The sequence below is a fragment of the Pezoporus occidentalis genome, unplaced genomic scaffold (genome assembly GCF_034315485.1).
Source record: "Pezoporus occidentalis ecotype Australia unplaced genomic scaffold, CSIRO_AGI_Poc_V1 ctg35, whole genome shotgun sequence".
In the NCBI taxonomy this organism is placed as follows: Eukaryota; Metazoa; Chordata; class Aves; order Psittaciformes; family Psittacidae; genus Pezoporus; species Pezoporus occidentalis.
Genome location: NW_026915483.1, coordinates 8776336 through 8802730, shown reverse-complemented (window position 1 = coordinate 8802730; position 26395 = coordinate 8776336). Strand labels below are relative to the sequence as shown.

The window sequence follows — 26395 nt, the reverse complement described above, 5'->3', positions numbered from 1 at the left end:
AGCATATTAGAAATTTGCTCAAGAAAATCCTTGCTGAAATGCCCATCACAAATGGGATGGAGTAGCCCAAGCAATTGAAGCCTCAAAGAAAGTTCTTGTCTGTGAACTGGACTTCTCATAAATACACAGGTAACATGGCAAAAATAGTATCAACACAGTAACAATGATAAATACATCCATGCCAAACACTCACTTTTAGCACAGTTCACATACTCTAGTTATACAGCTTGTCTTTAGGGGGAAAAAAAGCCCTGAAAAAAACACATCTCCAGTGACATTCTGCTTGTCATTGGCAGATGAAAACACAACTTTTGCCTTCATTATGTTGTTTCTTAGTGATAAATACTTTCATCTTTTATGGCATCTTAGCTACCAACTTCCTCGGTATACTGCACACTGTGTTAATTAATAAAGTATCAGAGATGCATAATAAGAAAGAGCAGCGGGGATGGGTTAATTAAAAGACAGCAGGACAAAGGAGATGTTCACAGACATGTTTTAAAATACAGATTTAAAAGTACTCTTGAACGAAGTAATAGATAAGGTGTTCTCAGGGATAGAATACAGAGGAGGCAGCTTATCCCCCACAAGCATATACTGTCTGCTGCAGTCTACTGAAGGCTAATGCAGTCACCCTACACCGTGGCACAGCAGACATGCAAACACCTGCACAAAAACCACTGAACAGCCAGGCAGGCCAAATGCATAGCTTTAAAATTGCAACAGGTGGCTCTTCTGCAGAGCTCCAAGCACTTTAGGTCAGGATTATTAGATAGGACAAGGGGTGATGGGTTTAAATTAAAAGAGGGGAGGGTTCAGCCTGGACGTGAGGAAGAAATCCTTTACAATGAGAAGGTAAAATACTGGCACAGGTTGCCCAGAGAGGTGGTAGATCCCTGGAGACACTGAAGGCCCGGCTGGATGTGATTCTGGGCAACCTCATCTAGTCGAAGATGTCCCTGCCCACTGAAGGGGTGTTGGAGTAGATGACCTTTGAAGGTCCCTTCCAACCCAAACTATTCTATGATTCCATGATTCTATTCTATGATAATTTTTTCCTTACTTTAGACATAAAGATTGGTTTCAATGGGAAGAAATAAAATGGTGAAAAGTAAAGGCTGAGAAAGAACGGAATAATTACCCCCAAGTTTTTTGCTGACTAACACAGAATATTTAATTTTGTTTTGCAATTATTACAACCTGAAATTATTGCAACCTGAGTTTTTTTCTTTAAAAGAAAACAATACTGATTTTTAAAAGTAAAATTCATTTTTAAATGAGGAAAGTAAGTCTCACGCTTAGTAGGTTCAAAAAGCTTTAACATTTTAATATGCTCAGTCAAAATTAGACAGAATCAATCCAAATCCATGAGCAGAGTTATTCTGGTTGATTATGTGCTGGTGAAAAGCACAGCTCTGGTTCTGAGTCCACAAGCAGGGCCACAGCGCTTTTCAAGTGCAGGGCACTGCAGACCAGCGGGAAACAGGATGAGACATCCACACATGTCTGTTGGGGAAGAATCTCTCCATCCTGGCATCAAACCCCAGGACAGTTTGAAGTTATCAGCTACTCCTGTCCTCCCTGGTGCTCCATGATGCCAAGCCAAGCTACTTCAAGTCTCCCAGGAGAGACTCCTTGTTAAATAAGGACATGGCAACTTTGGAGAATTCACTGAGAGAGAAAACAAAACCCCAAACAAACCAACCCACAGACTGTTACAAAGCTCCAAGACTTGTCACTTGAAAATTTATGCATTCCTTCCGTGGCATCCTTTCAAGAGGCTCCCACTTTGACACAGCAGAGCAGGACAGGATATATTTTCTAGTGTCAACACCAAAGGACTTTCTCCTGCTGGATGGAGCCATTATTTTGACGCATCTAAAGCTGCTGTGAAGGTCCTTTGCAATCCTTCATAGATCTCCCTTGTTTTCATTCAGAAAAAGCGGGCTCTCTCAGGAGAGGATTGGCAATACAGTCCCAAAGAGCAGGTACCAGCAGACAGGTACACAGAGCAACATTCCCCAGCACCTTCTGATTTCTAATTACTGCACCAGCAAGTAGATTTAAGAGTCTTTTAAATGAGGAGCAAAGAACACTTACAGATGCTTATCCCTGCATACCATGGCTCCACCACAAGAACAAACACCCCATCAGGCATTTGGAGAGAAACAGAAGCGAAACGGTCTCAGACCTGGCACCCATAATAGTCATATTTCTGTACTTGAGAGTCTACCTGTATTAAAGAATCCTTTTATCCACAGGGAGAAAAAGAACACACACACATACAGATCAGGTGATACATTGCTGTTGTAAAACTACTATTAAAAACCCCACAGTATTTAATATTAAGTAATTGTGACATAGATGATTCAAGTGCTTGGAAAAAAGGCTAAAATTGTTGGGAAGGCTGATAGCTCAGCAACTGACCCTGACCATAATTACACCTATTGTGTGGGTCATGCAATCTCTACTGCCTGGATGGAGAAGCCAAAAATCTTATTATAGTCGATAATGATTACAGCTGAACTGAGCATCTTTGGACAGAGAGGCAGCTGTGGCCAGGCTCTCAATAGTGAGGAAAAAAAAGCCTCTAATGCAATGTACAGCTTCAAAGTCTGTAATTTCCATGTGTTTTTTTGAAGAAAAGAGGTGCCATGGTGGAGAAAGGAAACAGTTTGGAATTCGGGAGGGCAGATTTCAGGTCATTTTTGTGATACCCTTTTCTACCTCCTTCAGGGGGTCAGCTCTTAGTTCTTCTGCTGTCCACTGGTGAAGGGAAGCAACTTTTTAAATGTGCTGATTATGGTAAGTATGTACTGGTCACACACTCTGCATTTAGCCCAAGCTAGATGGAGAACGGATCTTACAGCCAGGATGGTAGAAGAGCTTTTCCAAATAGAGCAGATGATGTTATACCCTGTTATTCTTTGTGCCATCTCTGGCACAAGGGAATTATGGATAAATGGTAAATATCAATGATTAAACCCAAAAATATTTTTATCTGCAGAAAAGTGGCTATGATACTTTCAATATATCAAGCAGCAGGAGACACCAGCATTCAAAAGCACTCTCTGGAGCAGTTAGGAACAGAAACAGCTAGAGGCAGATCAAGGGCAAATAAAAATGGAGAGAAGTAAGATACGAGAGGACCAAGATCCAGATGACACAATTCAGACACATTGATGGATATTCTGATTTTAAACTGCTAGTGTCTCTTCCAAGAAAGTGATGCTATTACAAATGGATTAATATGTCACCAAAATGGGTCAACATGTATTATTTTCTTATTTGCTTTGTTTTGCTCAAGTCCACACCAAGCATTATTTGACATCAGAGTATAAGCTCTCACTGCAGCAGCAGGGTGATCCATTCCAGCCACCTGACTATACTAGTCACATCAGCTCCTGGTTACAGCTGAGCCTATGTGCTTGAACAAAAGTGCTTCAATCTCTGCGGAGGACCTCATGGCAGGCAGAGGCATGTGTCATTTTTCATTCCTCAGCCATAAGAGATGCCCAAGGAATTGGGTGTATATTGTCACATACAGAATAAGTTTAACTTTCATATTCCCCTCCTGCATTCTTATTACAATAGGAAACATGTGCACAGTTATTTAAACAGTCAGGTTCATTCACAGTGCTCCCGAGGTAAAAACCTCTAAGGGAATTACGTGGCAAAAATGTGAAAGCTGCAAATTAAAGATTTGTCATAGGATTTCTGCAACAATAAATTACCCCTGACGGACTAGAGACGTGGCAAATGCTGTAACTAGCTACAGATTGCTACAACAGTTAACGGCAGTCTGGGAGTGGAACCCATGCTTCACCCTATGCCTGAGGTGGGGCTGCTCCACACACACCCAGCAGCAGCATGGCACCAGGAGTGTCCCAGCCATCCTGGACTCCTTCCACCAGCAGCACCATGTTTCAAAACAGCTGCCTAGAGAGGGTTCTCCTTGTCTGCTAGGGTTATTTCTGCCCAGTGAGGGAACAGAACAGGTAACTAATTCTGTAATCGAGTCCAAAAGCCATTATGAAGGTAATGGATATTGGAGATGAATAAAAGAGATGTGAACTGTAATATACATAAAATACACCATTCAAGCAATTCTGTGAGCAAATGTTTAACTCCTTTAACAACAGGGATTTTATAAATTCACGGGAATCAGCATTGGAAACTGGTCAAAACAATGATGGTGAGCCAGTCAGTTCTGTACCCCTTTAGCCTTAAAAAAATATCCTTTCTCTTCTAGGCTATGAATAGCTGTTTAACAATGACATCTTTATCATCCTTCCCTCCCGCCAGCAAATATTTTTGTAACAACATCAAATCTGGATGGGAACACCAGGAGCAGACCTGGTAGGTTCAGCCTTTCCAGGTACACCTTTGTCCAACAGGTAAGCTTGAAAATCACAGTCACCTATGAGAAGGATAATACAACAAGCCAAAATATTTCCTCAAACAATAACTTGAAAATTATTTGGTTTTACAGCTTCTAGTTTTCCAGTGGTTTGTGCCACATTGGCAAACTGACCTGAATGTTTGGGATAGTTCCGGGCATTAAAATTCCTGACACTGCACCCCTGGCCGCACTCTGAGAACACACAGAAATACTGACGTTTCCACCAAAATTAACAGCACCTTCAGACTTTTTTTGGCAAACAAAATGAAAAATGAAGTCAGGTCCTTTCTCCCAGGCTGCTGAAAAACTGGTTTTCCCCCAGATTTTATTTCTAGAAGAGCCCTCTGACCTTCATTAAGTCACTGACAAGACTCATTTTAGTGGAGTTTCTGTCTCTAGAAATGCCATTTCTAGTTAATCTTTGCACAGAGAACCTGTTTCAGCTTCACTTTAGATCTGATAATGGCCCCTGCCTACTCACATGCTTCTGGAGAAGTTATTTAAGTGTTGCTGGAGACAGAGGAAATCTATCTTAAGGTATTGCCCAGGATGCTGGCAATTACAGATGTACAAATAACCTGATTCTTTAGTTTGGCTGCCAGACTGAAAAAGAAAATTTGTAGATCAGACTTTTTCTTGTTGCTAGATCTTCAGTTTTGCTCATTAAAGTAAAGACTATGCAAATAATTTTACCTAAACCAAAACCTCTCCATTTTATTGAATTGGAAACAATCATTGTTAGGGACCTGTAGGAGGAAAAAAATGAGGAGCTACACAGGAGATTCTGGTGTCTCCCTCCTACCCAATGATTAAAACAGTCATCCTGTTTTCTTCCTTTCCCAGAGAGGTGTTGAATTTGTACCTCAGACTTGGTGTCCTGACCACATCATTGCCTACATATAGAGGAGGGCCACAGTCCCTGTGTCCACCTGCTGGAACAGAAGATGACATGGATTTGCAGTCAAACAGCCTCAAAAATGACATGAAAGCCACCACCATGCATAGAAGGCAAACTGGTACCTCAGGGGCCTCCTGCTCTCCTGCATAAGGCTGTCGAGAGCAGCGGGATGAGCCAGCAACATTCATCCCTCCCCATGTTCCTCCCCACTCTCTTCAACCAAAGCTGCAGACTGAAATCAGTCTCAGTTTACAAATAGATTTAGGAAGCATGAAATCGCATTTTCCCCCAAAAAATTACTATTTACCAGAAAGTTTGGTTTGGTTTGGTTTTTTTGTTATTTTTTGTAGACCAGTATCTATTCAATTGGTAACAGAAGAAAACAGTACTGAAGGTCAGTGAAGGAACAAGCAGTAAGGGTGCTCAGAAAAAAAACAAGATAAGCAGGTTAGCAAAGGTAGACTGAAAACAACTTGTTGTGCAACAAGTGGGATGATGTGACTTCCATTTTTTGGCTTCTTGTTTTTAGTTTTAGCAAAACGGCTTATAGGAGGGATTCAGTTTGTTCAATTACTGTCAGGAGCAATAGACTAACCCATTCTTTCCCTAACTACATAGGATGCCAGCTTTCTTATTTTTTCCCCTTTCCAGCAGAATACATATGTGAGATTCTGCCTCACAAGTATCCTCAAAAAAATGTTTTGCTGTGAAAACTTTGCATTGAGAATTCAATGAAGGTGGTTTTGAACTCGTATAAAAGACACTTTGTAAGTAAAAAAGGACAGAAAAAAATAAAATAACAAACAGTAGTCTTTAGAAAAGATGAAAAAATGAAAAGTTGCCGCTCACACTTTTCCCATCTTCAACCTTTCGCATCACATGGCATTTCCACATTACAAAAACACTCAGAGTTGCACAAAGGGTCAAAGGCAGACACCAAGCCCAGCCCCACCACAGAACTGGAGCAGAAGCAGGCACCAAAAGATCCACATTGTGCTGCCTGTGTGCACACCAAGAAGGTGCTGGAACCATCACTATAAAATCATGGTTAAGCAATAATTTTTCCAAGGCTCGTTATCAAAGATCTTTTAAAATGCCCATTTTACTTCTTCCTTTCTACATTCCATTTTCTCACGCAAGGGAAGAAGAATGGATCCTTCCATGCAATGAAGGTAAAAAGTCAAGCTGGTGGAGGCAGACCCTGCTCAGACCACACAAGCAAGAGCCCATTAGGCACCTCTCCTGGGCTGCCCTTGGGACCCACCACAGCTGCTGTCCTTAGGATGCTTCTTCCCAGTGTTCCCATTCCTGCTTTGCAAAATAAATGGAGAAGTCAAAACTCTGGTGGGGAAAATACAGCATCAACTTCATGACAGATCCTGTGCTGTGAAATAACCAACATGCTCATTGTGCTGTGATAAGAGGTCTGGTGTTACAGAGACACAATGTCGAGCCCACCCATTCGCTGTAGAGTGCTCCCCAATAACACAGGCACTGCAGAAGATTAGCAAATGACTTTTCATCATGGGAATCCTACCTATATGCCATAGATGTGGGATAAAGATTGGGTCACATCACATAATGCTCCAGTTCACAGGCAGCTCGGTGGGTGACTTAAGCCATCTGGGTGGCAGCAGTTGCAAAGCACACAGGAGCTTGGAAGACAGTCTTAAAAATATCATAGCTACCTCCCTTTTGCCTGCTGACATATTGTGTGCTGTGCCTCTGAAAGGCAAAACCTCAGGAGAATTCTCTGTGCAAGTTCAAGCAGTCATGCATTAAATTGTTCGGGGCACTAAACACCTAACTCTGGTATTTAAGGGTAATGGATGTATCCAGTAATCAAAGTGTTGCTTCAGTATCCATGGATACCCATGATTATGTGGTATTTTAATTGTGGTACAAGACTAAGTACATTATTCTGCTTCCCTGAAATCCTCCAAGAGCCATTTTTCTTATCACCACTTAATTGGATTATCAGGTAGCAAAAGAGACAATTTAACACTTTTTCAGATGATTTATCTACAGAGATACTCTTTCTGGGGGGAATCACTCTTAGCAACACTGAAAACAGCGCTTCAGAAAGTTATGTTTGCTGTTGCTAATTATTAAAAGGAACTCTCAATTAATTTGATTAATACGTTACTTTAAAATTAGCAGCTGCCAAAAGCTGCCTCCTGGATGTTTATTACAGCTACGGGAACAACATGCAAAGCAATGGGCTCGCACAGCTTCCTTCTGAAAGAAAGCAGCTGATTACTTTGAAGGACTTTTCTCTCTCTTCCCCCATGGATTTATCACACTCATGAGGCTGCTCTCAGGGTAATTACAAGGTTTGTCATTTGTTAGGTTTTGTACCAGAGAAAAGCTGAGCCTGCAGCTAACTGTGACTCCCCCTCTCCCTAGTTTGGCCAGGGGGGCTCTAGGCTTCCCCTCCATTACACTTCTTCCTGGCCCTCTGGAGGGCAGCCCCACTGCAGAGGCAGCCTGGCTCACCATGGTATGGGCTTGGCTGCTCCTCCACTGGCAGGGAACTGAATGCAGATCTCACTGCACACCAGCGCAGGAAACACCCTGAAACTGTGATTTTTAAGGAAAGCTTATTGGGAAGGGCAAGAAAAAGTCAGGTTAAGTGCAGATGATACCTAGTTTTTTTTAATCTAAACCACAAAAATAGCAACAGCTGGTGCTGAGAAGTTCTGATTCCCCCGATAGAAACCCACTAGGGAGCCAAAGGAGTTCACGGTGCCCCTGTCAAGGGATACGGGGTGCTCAGTGAAGCGCTGCACTGAAAGACTAGCGAAAGGAACACAATGAGCAGGAAACCCCACATTTCACTAGGGGAAATAAATCAGTTTGACCTAAGTCTGGAATAGCCCAAAGGAGAGGAATTAATTGGGAAAGAAATAAAATAAACATCAAAGGCACATAGTATTTTTTTCATTTTGTTGCTGGGTTTTGGCATATACTTATATATCCTGCATATACAATTTATTACCTGCAATGAATTTGACTTCTAAACCTCATACATTCTGTAGAAGAAAAAGAAAACAGTAACATTGAAGACTGAGTTTATAGAAGTCAGTGTTCTCCCCATGTGAAAACTCTGATACCACAATTACAGATATTTCCCTGATAAAGCAGAATTAATCATAGAATCATAGAATAGTTAGGGTTGGAAAGGACCTTAAGATCATCATGTTCCAACCCCCCTGCCATGGGCAGGGACACCTCACACTAAACCAGGTCACCTAAAGCTCTGTCCAACCTGGCCTTGAACACCACCAGGGAAGGAGCATTGGAACTGGAATGATAAAGATTATTTCATGTTCTTGAAATAGAGCTGGGCTTGCCAGCTTGCTTGCCATCAAACTCTTCACCAGTAAAAAAGTTATTCAAACTGACACAAAAGCCACAGTCTTCAAAGAACAATCACTGGGAAGTCAATACATGACTCACACGTTTTAGGTAAGAGCGAAAGTTATGCAGCAGGCGTCTGTGTGTCAGGTAAGAGTTTTAAGGTGATTCTTTGTTACATGTGGAAACTCACATTTATTGTTTTAAATGAAAACTAGAATAACCCATGCCCCCCCACCAACGTCTATAGGACTTGTCATCAGCCTCTTGCAAGAACTAGTAAGGTTTTCTGTAAGTTAATCTAGTGTAGGAGAATTTCCAGTCCCATTCCCTAACTTGTAATATCACAGCAAACCAAGCTAGCTAAATAAATCCACAGCACTTTACCAAACATCTAATATTCCCCTGTCCCATCAAGGAGCAAGGTGCCACCAGTGTGGAGTTCATCATGACCTGATCTGAGGCCATCAGTACACTTCATATATAAGCTCTCAAGCACTCCTCCAAGAGCAAAGTTCGGATTCAGAACCGATCCATCTCCTCCTGAAAGCAGTGACACACAGCCCAGAGGAGATGCCCCTCGGTGACCCGATCCAGCACCAGCTCTGGCAGATGCCGTTCAAAGAAACATTAATCTATGGAAATTAGTTCACTGTTGGAAAAGTTCCTGCCATTCCGACCAGCCAGAAATGACCCCAGAAATGAAAACAGACCCAGGCATACCCAGACTAAGTAAATTATTAAAACTGCTTGGACTTCATTCTGCTTGCATCTCCTGCATTTGCTAACACAGTCACAGCTCCACCCAGAACAAACACAGACCTAGAAAAGTGGAAAATTCAGGAGCATGGGGTTACCACATTCCAAGGAAAAAAAACCAACACCAACACCACCACCACCAAAAAAACCCCAACCACCACAAAACAATAGCAAAAAACCCCAAACAAAACCAGGGAGTCTTAATCAGCACAGAGGATGCAGAACCCTTGAGAAAAAAGAACTTTAAATAACTTCTTTACTAGAAATAGTTAATATCCTACTTACCAAGAGTTATGAAATTCTTGCATATGCCAGTAAAGGAAGTTTACAATTGCAGTGGTATGCAGATGGCCTAGAATTTAAATTATGTCCCCATAGTATTGTAATTCAATTGTAAAAATAAAATGTACACCAATATTAATTACATTAAAACATGAAACTGGAACAATTTAGGCAAGGGAAAGCATCTTTGTGGATATAATACATCTTTAACTTGGAAACTTCCTATACCTTAAGATTCTAGTGAATCATATAAAAAAATCTATTTTTGTTAAGTTTGCTTATTGTCTCTTTTTTCACATTAGACCTCATCATAACCAAAGAACAGAAGACCTAAACTGATATAGAAGACTGATATCTCTAGTACGTTATTCATTAATGCTTAATTCTATTGTGTTGTAGCTTTGCTGCATATCTAATGACATCCCTAGTGCGTTTTATCATCTCAAAATTCTCCTTTATTATGGCAGTTGACTCCAGCAATCTACAAAAAAATAAGAGTCTCTCTGGAACACTAAATTAAATTAAATTAAATTAAATTAAGAATGGTATAAGAATATAATTTTCAAAGACATATAAAAGCTCTGTTTGCTAGACAGAAAATAAACTAGGATATCCTGTTTGATCAGCAGCCACCCTTGCTCCAGAGCTCACATGTGCCCAACACTGCAATGCTCCAACATGCCTGTGAACAGACTTAGTCTAGGTATTTGCAGTAGAAGGAACTTGAGATTTATTTGCTTCCTAAAATCTGCGCTACAAAAAGTACATTGGAGCCATAAAGTGCAACCATGTAGAAAAAAAGACAATATAGTATAAAAGTTCCACTTCTGCTCCAAACATTTAAAACACTGTTGTTGTTACAACCTCATACCAGTTGTGCTGAAATGACCCAGCCCAGATCAGGACTGCCCTGTAAAGCCTCTGAGAGGTGATAACCACTGCTTTGGAGAAATAGAGGAAGACCCAGGGCTGGAGTCTGAACAAGCAGATTGTCAGCTATATGTTACTTATCTATTATAGATAGATATAGCTATTTCTAACAAAAAGTGCCTGTTATCAAATAGAAAAGAGAGATTCCAAATGCAGACACCAGAATTAAGTTGGAAGGACTATAATTAGAGGTCTGTAAGGAAGCCCAGACACATCTGCTGGATGAACAGCCACAGGGATGCAAAATGCTCTGTATAATCTCGTATGGCACAAACCCAAAAATAATGCAAACCTCCCCCTGTCTTTTAAGAGTCTGGTTTAGTCAGACTAAGACCAGCTCTAGTGCACTGTGCATAAAAATAGCAAAGGCAAAGTTCTCAGAAACAGTCAGAACACTTCATAAAACCACAGTTTCTTTAGGAACAACTGTAGGCGGTAAAATCTCTGGCTGAGGGTAGAGACAGCAACAAAGCATCAAAAATACCATGTTTAAAAGCAGAGCATACAGCCAAGCAGTGATACAAATTAGAACTGTGCTCAACACAAAACACTAGCTAAGGAGCTGGTACAGAAATCCTCAAAACTGGCAAATTTGAAGTCCTGAACTGAAGTCTGCAAGAACCACACAATGATCTTCCTTCTACAGCTGTGGAGGAAGCCCCTGACCCACTGACCACCAGTGGTACCAAGGTTTCCTTGAGCATCACCAGTGGCACATGATGCCAGAGCCCCAAGAGAGGGTAACCTGGCAATGCTACCTCTGGGAAATGAAAATTAACCACTTTGTAAGGAGACTTGATTTCAGGGGATCAAGAAAGAAATCAACTGCTAAAACACTGCCTGTTTTCCTGGAAATAGGGGTTGGATTAAGATACATACAGTTAACCCAGGGTTTCTCCAGCTGAGCCTCTAAGCCATTAAAGCAATTTAAAATCAGACCTGTTACCTGTTATGGAAACTTTCTGCCTGGCCACATCTTGCCTCCCAGCACACAGTCAATAGGGGCAGTGGGCATCTAAGCTCACCCCCTTCTCACCTCCAGCTACTTGTTTGCTTCCCAAAATGCCTGAATGCAAGACTTCTCACAAACAATACCTTGCGAGGTTGGTTTGGCTCCCTTGCAGAAAGCAATTTCCTGCAACCTTCACACACACTAAAGAATCCTGTGCTCTATGACGTGGTTTTATTTGTCTGAACTGCCTCTTGGAGCTCTGCACTATAATTTAGGAGACTGCTTGGTGCTGTGCTGTTCTTGCAGGGATATTTCCCCCCTAGTAATAATGATGCCACCTCTGGATAGTGAATCATTATAAACTGCAAGCACAAAATGATCCCTAATGATGAAGCTTTTACAAGTACAATTTCGAGCATTCCCATGTTTCTAACTAATTTTTTCTTGGAGAGGTAACATAGCATTTTAGCCTTCTCTCAGTTAATGGTATTTTTTTGGTTGTTATATATCTGTTAGGGCAAGTAAAGACTTGCCAGTTCTTCAAAGAATGAAAAATTCAAAGAACAGCGATGAAAAATCTCAGTGGGAATGGGGGATTAGACATCATTTCAGTATACTTTTGAGAGGAAACTTGTTTCCTAATTTTTCCACCCAAGAAGAGACCAGCATTAACAACATGAAAAATATTATTTCATGAACCCAGTGTCAGGCTTGCAAAGGCTCCGCAGTAGGTAAGGTACATGAAAAGAGGATGGTAGGACCACCTGGGCTTTGATTTACTGAGGGAAAAAAGCGAGACATGGGGACCAGAGCACAGAACTACTAAGGTAAGCACCCAAAAGGAAACAGCATTTGGCATTCACTTAGAATTCACTTAGCTAGAAAGATCAACTCCTTTTTTTTTAGTAGGAAATAAGAAAACAGGACATCATGCTGGGGCACATGGAAGGTCAGAAGAAAAGAAGACAGCTTCCATAACATTTGGTTTCACCTCCAGTTCATTCTGTCTCATGAAAAGGAAGGCAGAAGAGATCTGCTTATTACTCCTATAAACTTCTAGCAGGATGAAGGTCTCTCTGCAAGCTTCAGCAAGTACCCCCAACCCTCCTCTGGGGAACTGCTCTCTAATTAGCACACACTAATTTGCTCACTGCTTCCCAAGTTTAACTGAAGCTCTAAGTGATGCTTCTCATACAGTACTAACCCTCAGCTCTACAGAGCTGCAGGTCCCTTTCACATGGGAGATCATAGCAAATGCAAACTACATGGGCTCTAATTTTACTGAGAGAAAAATTCATTAACTCTCGTTAGCAAACGGCATTTTGGTAAAAGCTGAATAAAGCTCTGATTCACATACACATTTGTTAAAAGCACATGTAAGCATAGCGTTCTGCAGTCTCAAAAGCAAATAATCTCTAGATCAGATTTGCAGATGACAGTTCGGATGACAGCTGTATCAAAAGATAGTTTTCCTGTTAGGTCCTACCTGGGTTTCTGATCAGTCCTCAGGCTTGTTGCAGAATGTGTTCTCAAAAGATTTACATACAAGGTCATTACTGCAAGGGTGTACACTGACCACTGCCTTCTGGGACTCAAAATGTGTAAATTCAGCAAAGCTACAAATTGTTTAACTAGGCTGTGTTTTGAGCCCTTGGATGGGGGAACTGAAAAAGAGAAACAAAGCTCTTTAAACTCCCTGGTCTTTTCTTATCTTTCTCATAAGCCTCATCTCCTTCACATTGGAGTAATGTTCTTAACACACAATACTGTGCTTTAATAACCCTCTCTCAAACGAGTACTAAAAATGCAATATAGTTCAATAAAATCACTATCCCAGCATTGCAAAAACCACCGCCCATACACTGCCTGCAGATGAGCAGTTCAATTTGATGGAGTGCTACAGCAAAACACAGTAAAAGGCACAAAAGTTTGGAACAAGCTCTTGGAAGGCAGTCCAGGTTTCATCCCAGCGGAGTCTTATCTCATGTAAAACAAAGGCTGTTGTTTTGCAGGTACAGACCAAACCTCAGCCAGGTGCTCTGGGGATGATGACTTAGAGAGGGATCTCAAGTGAGAAATGAAAGTCAGCTTTACACGCAGGAAGTCTCCGGGGCCACATACACTGAGTGCAGCTTGGAATATGAACCCAGCAGAAAAAAGTCAAGGGCAGGGGGTACCCCGGGAAAGAGTCTGATGGCCAAGGGGTGCTCTGGTCCCCAGGAGCAGTCCCGGCTGGAAATGAGATAGCTGAAGAGATGAAAGACCTAGGGGTGTTAGTCAATGAGAAGTTCAACATGACATATACAATATACATTATACAATATACATTATGCAATATACATTTGCAGCTGATAGAGCCAACCCTATGCTGGGCTGCATCAAGAGAAGCAGGTTTAGATTAGGTATAAGGAAGAAGTTCTTCCCTGTGCGGGTGGTGAGGCACTGGCACAGGTTGCCCCGAGAAGCTGAGGCTGCCTCATCCCTGGCAGTGCTCATGGACAGGTTGGACGGGGCTTGGAGCAAGCTGCTCTAGTGGAAGGTGTCCCTGCCTGTGGTAGAGGGTTGGAACAGGGTGAGCTTTAAGGTCCCTTCCAACACAAACTATTCTGTGATTTTATGAGGAGATGCAGCTGGCTGTCAATTCATAGCTGGCATGCAGAGGTGATTGGGGAACACCTGTTTATTTTCTTTCTAAAACATAAAATTTAGTAACTTAGACTCCAAAAGCAGTTACATAAAATAATGCGGGGTAGAGGCCTGGATGCACGTGTACATCCTCACACCTTCACACTCAGTTTGGTCCTTCTTTACAGGCCCTGACTGGTGTGGTGTAAGATCTTGAGCTACACACACAGTTCTGACCTGATGCAACAGCTCCTTTGAACACTGTGAACTGAAGAGGTGCAAGTGTCACTGTGAAGTAAACACAAAGGACAAAACACATCACCCTCTGTTTTGGAAACCCAAGCTTCGCTCCAAAGGCTTGGAACCTCAGTTATGATCTGGTTCCTGACATGTCTGAGTATCTCCTATAGTGACCTTAATACAGTTTGTAACAGACTCAAGACCTGGCCCTCCCTCTGCCCAGCAAGTGCATTTCATCTGTGCAATTTGCCTGTAATCCCACCTAGGCAAGCCAAATATGGGTGTATGGGTTTAGAAGCATGAAAAACTTAATAAACAAAAAATGTTCTTGACCCAACAACTGGGAACCATCATCCATCTAAGGCCATTTGCATTCACTTCGCATGGGAACCTCAGGAGATGGATTCAAAATGGTTATACCTGAGTTATTTCAGCATAAAGTTCTTCATTGACTGTTTTCTAAAGAGGCTTTTCAATGAAGAGCCCATTAAAGACAATGTGATACTCTTAATTTGATGCTGAATTCAAGAGCAGTATGAATTATTTGCCAATATTTGGACTGCTTAATGTATTTAACTGAAAGAAAAGTGATTGCTTCAGAAATCATCCCTCCAGTAAAGCCCATACTGCCCTACAAAGCAGCCAAAAATATTGTGAATCTTTAAAGTCCTCATTTTCCTTTCAACAAATTTAGTTACAGCAATTGTATTCTGTATCTGCGGCAAGCCAATTTTTAAGAAAACATTCTTTTCCTTCACAGGAGAAAGAACAAAGGAAAAATAGACTTTTTTTTTCCTTTTTTTTTGCTGCATACAACAAAAAGCCCCAACCCAAGTGTTAGGACTTATGGGAATCAAACACACAGATCAAAATCTTTCAGGCTGCAGTAGAGGGATCCTGAGATGCTGAAACTACCAAAGCAAAAATGTCACAGGGGAGAAGGACAGAATGGACTTTACGGTGTGTGGTTTTGTAACTTGTTACTTGCTGACTCAAAATGTGAGTTATTAAAATGACTGAAATCAAGTGAAAATGTATGCAAAAGTATCAGCAAACACATCAGATGAAGTTTTTGGGGTCCTGCAGTTACAATTCATTTCCAGAGAACATTTAAGCACCAGTGGCAAGCAGTGGAGAAAAACTTGTGTTTTCCCCAAATGGCATGCATAGGGGAGAATACCACCACCAATTTGTTAAAATTCACTCCTCATCCTGTGCATTTTAAAGACCCCATTAAGGCTGCACTAATACAGTGAATATCCCACAGAAGGAGGGCAGGACCAGCGCATCAGGCAGTCAATGTCATTAAGAACTTTTATGCTCTTACAGAGATTGTCTTTCCATTGATGCAAACCTACAGACCAACAGATATTTTTTCACTGTGTGAGCAGGAGAAGGATTGAGTGTCAGGTTTGTCTGAGATCTGTCTTCTGCAGTCCCAGTTCAATGAACTGTGCATTCAGGTCTGTTACATGCGGTACCAGTTTACTGCACTACCCCAAGAGAGAATAAAAGCAAGGAAATTCACTTTAAAACGTGAACTATGGAGTGTCAAAATATTTTTATCTTCTGATCTTTGGTACTTCAGGTAGCAAGAAATGAGGTCAGACCCTCAAATCAATAAAGAAATATTTAAACATTCTTAATGCGACAAAATGTTTTATTACTAGACCTTCTGTGGAAACTTGGTGTATGTCAAGGCAACGGTAGCAAATCTGGAATGCAAAAGACCAAAGAGACACAGAACAAAAAAAAACAAGAAAAAATTATTATCCTGAATATACCCCTTTCCCTTACTGTTGAGGCACTCATCATATTAGTCTAACTTCAATTAAATTTTCTTATATTATTTGCAGATCAAATTCTGCACTCTTCCACCTACACCTACACTGCTGAGCAGCGCATTATTTCAATTGTCATTTATTACATCTCACTGGCACTTAAGAGAGAAAAAGCTCAACTTGATAACTGAAAACATACATGTGTAACTAATTAGTATGAAGAGGAATTTTTGCTTGCATTTTAAATTGCTGTGCTTCAGGATGTGACCATACTATTGACTTCTTCCATGCAAATCCACACCAACTTCGTCACTCTTTGCTGTCTCAATCAGCCAGAGGACTATCTGGGACCAGCTAAAATTCAAACTTTCAATCTGGAATGAGCAGGAAGGGGCAATATATTTTCTTTGGAAATTGTTAGGCTTGCTACATGTATGAAGGAATTTAAATTATATACTATGCAAATTAAAAATCAGTAAATAACTATAGTTTCTAAGAAAAGAGATGTTAACTTTTACTTCACATCCAGTGTCCACTTTCGGTTTAATTCATTCTGTGTCCAGAAAGAAGACAAAGGTTTTCTTCATTTGGCATAAATTACTGCAACATGTGCAGGAGAAATTAACACTGAAAAATTAATTTCAAATAATCCTCTCAGTTTCAAAGGTTTGACATTAATCATTCTTCCCAATATTTTGGCATGTTGGAAGAACTTGGTTAGATTGATTCCAAAACAACCACTGAAGAGACAGCTCACCAATTTTATCAAATTACTCTCCGGCATTTCATGCCTACCTACTCAAAGCTTGTGCTAGCACCACAGAAAGCTGCTTTACTATCCTATCTATTTGAATAGCAAGCACTGAATTTCCTATTTAAACTGCTATTTCTTGAAGCTGACACACACATCAGTTCATTTCATGGCTCATATCTCTGCGTTATAACATTTACAGATATTTTTCAAACTTTGTACATCAAAGTCGAGATAAGCCATTACAGTCCTTTGCTAACCGTATATCCAATCTCCCCATCACTCATGTAGGTATGTGTAACTCTGTATGGACTTGGATAAAGGGCTTTTGTATTTCCAGTGAGGCAGCTCCCTGGTGCATGTAAAGAGCAGACATGGGGAAGTGGGGAGGCTGGAGCTGTCCAGCCAAAAATAGCACTATCAAAAGGGATAAATTCAAGATAGTGGGTGCTAGCTCAGCAAAGCACAGGTCATTGCTGAATACATTACATCAGATTGCTCTGCAGATAATTTTATCAATTTCTCAGATAAAATGTACAAGGCATTAGTTCTTGCAGTTATTAGGGATACCATGGCCGCAACAGCCTCAGGGCTGGGAACTCACCCAACTGCTCATCAGCAGCACTCCCTTGACTTTCATCCCCGTTTATTCTCTGCTCCTTCTAAAACTTCCATAAGAATCTTACTTGGGTGCTCTGACCCCAGCAAGGACACAATGCGTGCATCAGCAGCATGGCCATAGCAGCTTGTGTCTGTGCAAGGCCAGGCACAGGCACCAGATTGTTTCAGAATACTCTTCTTTTTGCAAGTATCATTGAGCAGTGTTCAACTACTGACAGGGCTTAAACATACTTATTTCTACAAAAGCATCAGGATTTGGCACACACAACACAGCAGTGATGATGACTGTGAGGCACTGTCCTCAAAGCAGCTTTGCTACTTGCCTGTGACCAAAGCAAAGGATCAGGAAGAGTCTGAGTCTTAATGTTGCTCTTTCTGTCACTCATCCAACACTGTTCTAGGCCAGGAATGGACCCTGCATCCAGGAGGGGAATTTCCTGATGAAGTAGCCCCTTTTAAAAGTCAATAAGCTTACTTTTGTATGCCCTTCTCAGAACACGACAATGTTCTCTGCATAAAAAAGGATAAAAGAAAAATACACATGATTCCAGCAAGTTTTGTTTAATCAGCTTGGTTTCATTTGCTCTACAAAATTCTTATTTGGAGGAAATAAATATTTTTAATTAAGTTGACTCCATAGTCATAAAGCAATAGCTGACTGTCAAATATTTTGAACAGTTCCGCTTTACTCAAGCTCCATATCCACACCAATAACTTTAATTTATTGTGATAAAGCAATTTCTTGAGTCACGCTCTTTTTTCCCCTCTACATCCAATCTTGATTCCCCAGACTGTGTCAGTTCTCCATTTGTTAATCCATATTTAATTTTTAAATCACAAAACATCATGGTTTTAAAGATAAGCTTTTAAAATGCCCTCCTACATAGTCTTTCTTGCTGTCTCCCGGGATATTGCTGATAACAAGCAAAAATCATATGCTTCAAATATTAATGAAGAAGCTACTACTGAAAACTGGGAACTTAAAGGCCAGGTGATTATTGCGTGGAGATGTGATGTAAAATCAAACCTGGAGAGAAACAAGGCTAAGCAAAAAAAAGAATTCTAAAGGCAAGACAGCATTTGCAAGTGTCAGATAAGGATCTATAAAAATATCACTTCAGACTCAGGGAGCAGGGGAAGGAGCTCTGCTCTCATGGGTGGAGAGGGGAACCCTATGGTGTGAGGGATGAAAGGTCCCAAATTTCCTTCTTTTTGGGAACACAGAAAATGCAGAAATAACCACCAAGCTGTTGTTTTTTATTGCTTGGAGAGTCCTTGGGACACACAAGCAATTTACATGAGACAAACCCTTTCATCAGCAAGCTGCCTCGCTGAAATCCAGGCACTTATTAAAAACCCTTGAAAAATATTTACCACAGAGCTATTTGTCTGCTGTTGTTTTCGGTGAAATATCATTTGTATGGTAATTTCCTGACCACCTCAAACTGAGCCTGAAAGCTCCCATCACCTGCAATGAGAGCTGCTCCAGGTCTGTGCTGACAGTTCCTGGTCCCAGCCTCTGGCTGGCGGATGCTGGTGCGAGCTGGTGTGCTGGGATCTTCTGGCACTGGGGCTGCAAGGTTGCTGTACAGCACCTAGGCACCATTTGCAACATGCTTTAAATTCCCAGAGAATAATACAGTCCTTTCTGTATGCAAGACAACTCTTCTTTATATCTTTTCAAAAGTGGCAGAGGTGAGATGGGCGCAAACATCCCACCAAAGGTCTTATCTCTGCATAACATTATTGAAGAGATTGCCAGGGCACTGCTGGAAATCCACCCTCTTCATTTGAGTGACCAGCTTAAACCCTTCTTTCTGTGACTGGCAGGAAGAAACCTTTCTGAATTCACTTGAAAACACCTGGCTGAGAAGTACAAAACACTTCCCTCATGCCTTTTTCAGAGGAAGGCCCATGGGCTGTATCTAGTAAACAGAGGTTTAAATGCAAACTTGATTTCTCTTACACTGGAAAAAGATTTCTGTTAAAACTAAAATTACTTTGATGATAAACTTTAATTACCAGTACTGTTCATGAAATACTAAAATAATCTGATGGATAAGGAGAATTCCAGCTGGAACAGCAAAATACGTAAATCCTCTGCCTGATTTACAGATCTTGGAAGCAAATCTAGAGTAGTTCTTTCAGCCTTTCTTTCATTTTTTTTTTTTTTATTTCTCTCTGAAAAAGGTTCCACTGCCTCAGAGACCTCTTATTTGTAGATCTTTTTATTTACTAGCACAGGCTGATTTGCATACCCTTTTTATTAGGGTTAAGATCACTGTCACTAGACACCTTTGTCTTTCAAATATCAAAACACTAATATCTAATTCTGAGCTCCTTGATGAAAAATGCTATATTCGTTTTCTACAAGGAAAAAAGGTACTCCAGTTTTTCAGCTGCTTACTTATATGTCTACTAAGACATTTGTATTTGTCCATATTGACTCATCCTTCAGTAATCTCTGGAAAATGGGAATGCATTTACATCCCTCTCCTTACAATAACAAGGCAGCAAAAGCTGCAGAAGATCTGCAAGGCAGTTTGGTGCTCTCAACTTTGCAACTGGGTGGCTGGAACCACCATTACAGCAGTATTTTTATCCAGTCAGACTCTGCTGGTACTGCCACCCCTACCCCAGTCATCCGGGATGGGTAACTTCACTGTACGAGTGCCTGCATCACTGGTTAGGCCAGGGTGATGGTCTGGAGGTAACCACTTCTTCCTTCGAGGTAAGGGATAAAAAGTGAGGTTACTGAAACTTCCTGTATGGGTCCCCTGTGGATCTCCAACTACTGCTGCCTTGGCATCTGAAAAACAATTACTCTGATCTCCCTTTAACAACCACGTTCATGGTCACAAAATCGGCCCAGGAGCAAAGCTAAATTCAGACCTTGAGTCTAAGGTGACTCCTGAATTACTGTATACATCACATACGTTAACTACTCCATCTGTCTTCCCTATATATTGCTCAGAAAAGTGCAAAATCATTCAGGTAATGATTCCTTCTGCCTTCCACCCTTCACATATATGTCCCTGATGACCTTCTCCAGAAGGATGCTAGAACAGAAGGAAACTGGACGGATAAGGCAATGGCCAAATGAAAGGCAGATCATCTCACCATATCCCACTGTAGAGTTTGGTGGCACTATCAGATGATGCAAGATCATCTCCTTAACAAAGTCAAGGAAATAATTCCCAAATCCACAATTTTAAAGTAATGCCTTATGATCTCTCCAGATCATTGACATTCTAGCTTTTCTCTCCCCACTCTAGCTTTTCTCTCCCCACAGAAGCTTCGAAAAAACACCCATTTCTTTCTATTATCATTATTTTAACTTCACTCAGTATTTAGAAACATGATTTGCTGTTTGCTTTGCCCAGAAAATGCAGAGTTCAAAGATTTTAATTCCCTCTGACTGGGTTTAGAGAATACTAATGCAATCCCTGTGTCAAGGCACTGGAGTTTGTAGAGCGGAGGATGGTGTAGAAATATTTTTTTGCCACATTTCAACTATATAACGAATGTTTCCAGTTTTTTTTTTAATGTAGGGGCTTTCTTTTAAGACAGCTCTTGTGAGCTGGGGGCACAGTATGGAATATTTTTAAAGTATGCTTTCATTCCTGAAAAAGCACATGGATGCTGCTGCTGAAAACAGAAGAAAACTATCATTCAGAATCCCATTTCTGAACCCGCACATCATTATCTCCCCATCACACTGTAAAGTATGAGATACACTCATTAACTTGATGTAGTGTTGTGTCAGGATGAGGAAAGGACGTGAGAGGTTTAATCTTCTACACTGGGTTATGTCCCATTCTGCTTTGTCTTCAGAGAGATAACTTCTACTAAAGTGTGAGCTCCTAACCACCCTGCAGTGGGAATGTTCTTTAAATGTTTACTTCTTTTTAAATAAATAAATATATTCTTAAAACGATGGTTCAAATGACTCCCTTTAAGTCAGTAAAATGGAACATCAGAAAAAGGATATTAAGTGCAAAACTCAATCTCATATTTCTTAATATCCCCTGATAAAAACATATTTTAAAGCATCATCAAATCTCACTTATCAGATGTCCTCAATAATTTCACTCAAGTTCATTACAAAACTGTTGCAGTTCATGACAGTATTTGAATTCAAAACACAAGCTACTTAAACCCTCTTATATGTACACTGACAGAACTGGAAATGCACTTTGAGAAGATAAACAAGTGTATATTCATCCACTATTTATAACGCTATTGCTATTGGCACCACTATGGCTATAGCGTGTCAACATTTAAACCATAAAACCCTTTAAATCTCAGCTGCTAACATTCTACTCCAGATAAAATGTTTCAGACAGCAGGAGCCTCTTCCCGCCCCCACACACATACTCCCTCCTAATAATTGAAGGACAAAGCAGCAGAGTAATGGGAGGACTTTCTGGTTTTAGTAGAAGGCCTGTTGGTGTGAACATGAAACTTTTGCATGCAGCCTAAATGGAAGGGATGCAACATAAATCATTTGTATGCATCTCTTTTTGATCAATAAAGTGATTTTTGCCCAAATCCAAGAGCGTGCGTGTCTACCAATTTATCAGGCAAGTGATATTTAGTAAGCTTTTAAAAATAAAAATTGGACTCTGTTACAAGTCCTATATTGAATTTTAGAAAACTGCCTATAAAATCCTGCGATAACAAGAAACACACAAAATGTATCGTGGTGATGGGCTTCATGATACAGCACTGATACAGAATTTAGGAAAAGTGGGAAGGATCCACTGTCAGATACAGTGACACCAGCTGAGAACACATTTTCATGGTAGTTCCCTTCTGCCCCTCTCCAGAAGCAGAACCCCACAAAGGAGAACAAGAACAAAACAGGGAAAAGCTAAAGGCACATGGAGTTCATTGCTCAAAATTTCACATTAGCTGCAATTCCTTTGTCTATCTGATAGACTACAAATAATATATGAGGGAGGATAAGCCCAATATACCATCTGATCCTGCCTCAAAACCTCTAATCTAAGTTTTACCTAATACATGGTTTCATCAGGGTGAAAAGATGATTTTTAAAAATTTAATTTCCTAAGAAACCTTTTCAAATGTAAACCATTTAAAGAGAAAGATTTGTCTTCATCCTGCAGGAATGTTATTTATTAGGATTGTCTTTATCAGGGAAATTATCACAGGCAGGTGAATATTTCCATCTCACATTGCCTCATCAGGGAGCTGCTCCAACTGGGCTTCCTGGCTTCCTCCCCTGGGTTTCCCCACCATCGCTTCTCCACTATCAGCTTGGCACATCAGCCTAGTATCCTCAAGTCTGCGGTAGCTTAAGAAACACCAGGATAAGATGTGGCTAAAACCACTGGGCAATGATTTTGGCCAGAGGATACGCTAAACAGTTAATACTAAAGTGAGAGATGGATGAATTAAAGGAAGAGTTGCAGGAAAATATTTTCAATTATGAAGCAAAATTGTTTGAACAGATTTTGTCTTCCTTGCATACCTGAAGACTTTTTTCTGCATTATTTTTCCTTCTCTGCTTAATAGGAAGGGAGCTCAAATGGCTTGAAAAGAGATAAATTAAAAAAGAATAATTGAAAACTGAAAGGGAGGGCAAGATGGGTATGGGAATATAACCATGAAGGACTGATGTAATTGAAGTCCTCACAGCACCTCTGTGCCGTGCCAGGAAAGGTGCAATTCAGCCACACTGAGAATCACAGAACCCACAGCTCTGCAGGATGGAAAGGCCTCAGCGGTCTGATGGTTTGGGGAATTAAAACCTTTTCTGATACGTGGCATCAGCAAGAAGGTCTTTCCCCTGAGCATCACTTAGAGTCAGCATAGTCATTGTTTTGTTGTTGGGTGGGGATTTTGGGGGGTTGTTTGTTTCTGAAGAAGATATAATGCCTTCCGCACTTTAAAAAAATAATTATTTTAAACATGCAATAATTACTTCCTGGTAATAGAGTTACTCTCTCTGAATAAAAGCAGCCCTCTTTCACAGGAAAACTTGACATAAAACAGACCGGGAGAGCAAACAAAACACCTTCATCAAGACCTCTGAGACCTAACTAAAAGACAGTTTCTGGAGTAATGCTGTGTTGTCCTTTTTTGTTATCTATATTAATACCCCTTTTACCTCTGACGTGTGACAGCTCTTCTCCATCAGGAGAATTACATTTTTAAGCTAACTAGGACTGTAAATCTTTGTGCTTCACACTCTAAGAGCAGCCTTGGCTCAGGACAGACATCTCATCATGGGGCAGTTCTGAAGAGCCAAGATGCTGCTGTGGGATAAGAGTTATTTCTCCTTCCCTTGAAAAACTTGGTACCCAGCACTGGGGCAAAGTTACTCCCTGCTACTCTAGAATAAGTCAATACATAAAATTCTAACTTCCACCTGTGTAATTTAGAATTTATAACTGTCCATTGCATTAACAGAATAGAATTAGATGCTGCAATTAGACCTTGTTTGGCATGAGTTCCTCTGCCCATGCAGAAAAATCACGGGTTGCACTTCAGCAGCTTCAGGAGAGCTTTTGGGCCCCATCAGTGGGCATCCAGCCCCATGAAATCTGGACAGGCTCTCCTGCTTCAGCCCCATTTCCCTTCCTGCATCTAGAGATGTGAGGTACCCATTCACGTAACAAGCGGGATTGCTACACCAGCTTTTCTCCTAGTTCTAATCTGGCACATCCACTTCTCTTAACGCAACCCAAGATCCTTCTTATACTGGTTGTATTGCTAAAAGTCCTGGTGAGGTACCTGCAACCCCAGGGGCCAAGGCAAACATCACATACATCTTCATAATCCCTGTCACAATTGCTTCTCCCTTGCAGATGAGCTGCATGCACAGCTGACATTAGATAAAATCAATCAACAAACAGCAACAAGAAGATTTCTATAACTGTATGTCAGATGGACTGGCACTGGAAACATTAGAAAGTCCAGAGACCTCTGAATGAATTCAGCAAGTAGTTGAATCATCCACCCACAAATAGAAGTTTAAAAAAGAAAACCCAACAAAAAAAACAACAAAACCAACAACTAAAAAAAGTTTCTAATTGCATGGAAAGGGAAAAATGTTATATTACTTATCAGAGATCTTTTTTTTCTTTTCCCTATTCTTTTTCTTTCAGTTCACAATGGCCACATGGACCTGATCTACATCCTATACATAGATAAACCTTGGTTATACAACTTCAGCATCTCTCATCCAAAACCCAACCAACTTTAGGGTAGAAACTGAAGCCTGTCCCCAGACCAGAGCCAAATTCAGGACAGCTGCGCAAATAGGTGCCATTTGCTGCCTGCATTCTTCCCAGTTGTGGTAACACTGCTAAACGCCGCTAAACCCTGGGGAGAACCTGAGATTACTGAAATGTTTTAGGAGCGAGTTTGCATGCCCAAGATTATTTTTCCCACCTGCCCTCTTAGCAATTGCTCCAGGTCTCCTCACGCTGCTACAGAGCAATAAGCCAAAAGACAAATTTATAGACAGCAATGTACAGTATGCCGTACTCTTATTTCACATACAATATATGAATATAAATATATATGGGGGTTGGGGGTGGGTTACTTTATAATAGCATTTCATCAATGGCTGAAGGAGAAACAGAAACACTTTTTACCTACCAAAACATGGAGTTCAATGTTCTGTGTTTCCCTTGCCACAGCTGAAGCCATCACTAACATCTAAAACAGAGCGAAGATCTGCACTTGCATATTAAATGCCTAATGACAAGGTGCTCTCTTTCATGGTATGTATCCTAAAACAAGCATAAAACTTAAACCCAAGGAAAATATCTCTTTTTCATACTTACTAAATAAATAATGGGGCAAAGATTGTTTTCTCATATGCATTTCATAGGGAGGAGTGAAGCAAAGCACCCAGTTCAGCCACCATATCACTGCAGAACTGTTTGGGTTGGAAGGGACTTTAAAGCTCTTCAGGTTCCAAACCCCTGCTATGGACAGGGACATGTTACACTAGACCAGGTTGCTTCAAGCCCCATCCAACCTGGCCTTGAACACTGCCAGGGATGGGGCAGCCACAGCTTCTCTGGGCACCCCGAGCCAGGGCCTCAACACCCTCACAGGGAAGAGCTTATTCCTTAAATCTAATCTGAATCTGTCCTCTGTCAATTTAAAGCCATTCCCTTTTGTCTTATCACTCTATACCTTGTAAATAGTCCCTCTCCACATTTCTTAGATTTTTCAGCTCCTTAAGGCACTGGAAGCTGCTGGATAAATTTAAAGCTGTTCATCAGGAGGTGAAATATAACTTCACATAAAATCAGGTGAGCCTGAGACGTCAGAGGTCAGCTGCTCTCCAGACCCAGCTGGAGAAGGGGCTGCAATACAACCTCACCTGCTCCATACCCATCTCCAGAGCGATGCTCCCACAGGACAGGTAAGCTGCCTGTATCAGCAGAACCTGTCAGCCCCCAAAAAAACACTGTCACTGATAACCCAGGCACTTCACCTTCTCCATCATGTGAAGTGCGCAGTTAACTCTACAAAGATTCCTCATGTATTTCAGTGAATATGTTGGCCCAAGTCATAGGAAGAGACGCAGGAACAAAAACAAACAAGGAGAAACACAGGAGTGGAAGGAGCAAAACAACAAAACATTCTTTTTTTTGCGCAGATTAGCTGCAAATGCTGGCAGCTGCTGGTAACCAGTAAACAACAGTCGTCGCTGTTGAAACGTATGCTGCCTGCGACTTCACTGAGCAAATGGAGCACAGCTTTTCTGCATGCTTAATAATTTTGCTTTATCAGTTCTACCTTCTGAGTTGTT

General features: G+C 41.0%; 1 protein-coding gene across 10 annotated transcripts in view; it reads right to left on the bottom strand.

The window, feature by feature from the left end:
* The window catches only part of GRM7 (glutamate metabotropic receptor 7), a 298171-nt gene that overhangs the window by 140979 nt on the left and 130797 nt on the right, over positions 1-26395 (bottom strand). The gene's annotated exons all lie outside the window — the stretch shown is intronic.